The sequence below is a fragment of the Saccopteryx leptura genome, chromosome 9, assembly GCF_036850995.1.
Source record: "Saccopteryx leptura isolate mSacLep1 chromosome 9, mSacLep1_pri_phased_curated, whole genome shotgun sequence".
NCBI classification, from domain to species: domain Eukaryota; kingdom Metazoa; phylum Chordata; class Mammalia; order Chiroptera; family Emballonuridae; genus Saccopteryx; species Saccopteryx leptura.
In genome coordinates this window covers 14,242,457-14,245,673 of record NC_089511.1, presented here as the reverse complement: position 1 = coordinate 14,245,673, position 3,217 = coordinate 14,242,457, and the positions used below count along the sequence as shown (strand labels likewise).

Sequence of the window (3,217 nt, the reverse complement as noted above, 5' to 3'; positions counted from 1 at the left end):
CAGATGCCACTAATTACAACCCAGTCACTCCATCCCACACCCTACAGCCAACTGCTGGTGAAGGGGACCTCCATCATCCCATTATGCAAATGACACTTAGGGAGAACAGAACAAAAATAAATTCTAAATAGAGGCAACCAGAGTCATATATTGGCAGGAGGTAAATTAATAAATATATTTTAAAATGGAAATTAAAATTATTATTCAACACTATATTAATCATAGCTAACTAAATAGGGAACAGGACAACTTTTCTTTCCCCCCTGTGTTATAGGGTAAAAAATTTAAGTAACTTGCTAAGGTATTGTGAATTGAATTTTCAGAAATCGTCAGTCAAATCGCTGAAGTACAAATTAAATTTTCTTAATGTACTCAAGTTGTTTCTTCTTAATTAAGAAAACAAAACAAAAGAAAGATGCCTGTAAAGGTGTTTTGCTTCTCGTGAGTTATAAAGCTGTTATATCTAGATTACGTGTCTATATGAAAATAACTAGTTAACAAAGGAAAAAAGACATCAATATCTTTGTGACTGGTCGTTTTTGATATAGAACTTCTTAAACACAGTTGTACTCATGGCATGGGATTTTTTTTTTTTTTACAAAATAAATATGTATAAGGAGGCAGGCTATAGAATTCAAAGAAGAGGTGTTTGGAGGTCTAACATCTATGTTGGGACTGTGAATAAATGATTTGTTTTTTGGGAATGTCACTTCAATTCTCCAAGCTTTAATTGCCTTCTGTCTTCAGTAAAAATTAGCAATATCTGCTCATCAGCTCAGTGTGCTAAGCAAAAGTTACAATGTGTTTACAACACCTAGGCCTGTGCTTGTAACATAATAGATGTTCAAGACATAGTGGCTTTTCTTTTTCATTATATATTCGCAGCCTTTCTAGACTGTCCCCCTGGATAAGCTGTACCACCTAACATACTTGAGCTTCTGTGCTTTTATTGTCACCCAAAAGCTTTGGGATCAACGGTGCCTAAGAGCCCAACCTGCTCTGATTTTTAGAATTACATGGAGTAAGTAAGGAGGAAGTTGGGAAGTACTTGAAATCAGCACCATTCAAAAGGTGTGTTTTTGCCCTGGCCGGTTGGCTCAGCGGTAGAGCGTCCGCCTAGTGTGCGGACGACCCGGGTTCGATTCCCGGCCAGGGCACACAGGAGAAGCGCCCATTTGATTCTCCACCCCTCCGCCGCGCTTTCCTCTCTGTCTCTCTCTTCCCCTCCCGCAGCCAAGGCTCCATTGGAGCAAAGATGGCCCGGGCGCTGGGGATGGCTCTGTGGCCTCTGCCTCAGGCGCTGGAGTGTCTCTGGTCGCAACATGGCGACGCCCAGGATGGGCAGAGCATCGCCCCCTGGTGGGCAGAGCATCGCCCCATGGTGGGCGTGCCGGGTGGATCCCGGTGGGGCGCATGCGGGAGTCTGTCTGACTGTCTCTCCCTGTTTCCAGCTTCAGAAAAATGAAAAAAAAAAAAAAAAAAAAAAAAAGGTGTGTTTTCTGCTTTGGTTTGAAAGCGGCTTACCTGGAAGTGCATTGCATTTAGCAGCCAGGTGTTCACGCTGGGAAACCAGCCTACCCAGAGACTGCCTTCAAGGGATCCGGGAGCAGAGATCAGTTCTCCCTAAGGCAATGTCGGTATCACGGCATCGTTTTGCATGAAAATCACAATGAGAGTTTAAAATACATTTTCCATGGCTTCATTAGCTGCCTGTTCTCCTTAGGGAACTCCCAGCTGATTGAGCTCTTCATTTGCTGACCATACACTTTATATTTTTCTTGCAATTCCTGATTGTTTGCATTCTAATCCGTAATTAAGGTAATTTCTGACATGTTTAACTAGCTGTGATGAAAATATTATGCCTACGGCATTTAACTTCTACATTAACTCATCAAATACGGTTTTATCAAACCAGATATTGTGATTATATTCTCAGAAAACCTTATTCTTGGCTCCCCCTACCTTAGCTCTAACCGTCTGTGAGTATTCCACTCAGAGAGGTTCCTTGAAAACAAATGGAATGAATAATACAAGGTCCAATCGAATCCTTTCGTTTCTCACAGGATGGATGGATGGCATTTAGTTTTTGTGTGATTCCCATGCTAAATCCTCATCACACTTCTTGACTTATACCAGTTGTCTCAATCAACTTTCACAAGAATTGTAGCACGTAGACTTTGGGCGAGTAAGGACAGGATAAACAACTCAGGGATGTGTGCGGATGATTGATCTTAGATGGGAGAATGGGGTCTTAGTAATTGTAAATCATTCTACAAGACCATATGTTTTCTAACAAGAGGGTCAGGATTCAAATTCAGATTCTTTTGATTCTGATCCCTGTCTGCATAACAAGGATGTTATACCAACTCTGCCATGCCCAAGCGGCTTCTGTGCCTTCTTCTTCTTCACTTGAGAACAGTTGCTGGCATGCAGTGTTGACCCACTAAGTGTGTCTGTCAGTGTTTCTCTGCTCTGGGGAGAACTTACTTAAGGAATCACTCACCACAGGGAACGTTAAATGAAAAATTCTGATGTAATAGCAGGCAGAAAGGACAGTGAATGGTGTTTTACAGGAAGTATTGATTGGAATCTGATAAAGGAGGTTTTATAAGAATATACTTATGGCCCTGGCTTAGTGGTTCAATAGATAGAGCATCATCCTAGCATGCTGAGGTTGTTGTTTCGATCCCTGGTCAGGGCACATAGCAAAAGCAACCAATGAACGCACAACTAAATGGAGCAACTAAGTGGAACAAGTTGATGCTTCTCTCTCTTCCTCCTCCCTCCTCTCTCTCTCTTTCTCTTTATTTTTCAAACCAGCAGAGCATTTAAAAAAATAAAAGAGTAGACTTAATTTGGAAGTTAGTATTTCTACTTCCCAAAGGAGGTAAATAAAACTCCAGGTTACTACACCTGGACAGAAGGATACACTGAGATGGAAAAGAGGAGAGTGAGCTAAAGGTGGGAGCAGGCTGAGCATGCTGGCAGACAGGAAACCAGAGGACCGCACAGCTGCAGGGGAGACAGTCTCTTAGAAATAAGTGATTAGCAGGTTTTTCCGAGCATATTTGAGGAAAATGGAATATCTGTAACTGATTTAAATAACAGACTTTTAAAGTGAACTATGGGAAAGTGTTTAGAAAAATACGGATTTTGGAATTAACTGGGTTTTGGTACGAATACTAACTCTACTTTTTGGAGTGGTGTGAATGTGATC

At 41.5% G+C, this 3,217-nt stretch overlaps 1 non-coding gene across 1 annotated transcript; it reads left to right on the top strand.

The window, feature by feature from the left end:
• Positions 1–1,081: 1,081 nt before the first annotated feature.
• TRNAT-AGU (transfer RNA threonine (anticodon AGU)) lies at positions 1,082–1,157 on the top strand. Its single transcript has one exon. It is a non-coding gene; the product is annotated as a tRNA-Thr (tRNA).
• The last annotated feature ends 2,060 nt before the right edge of the window (positions 1,158–3,217 follow it).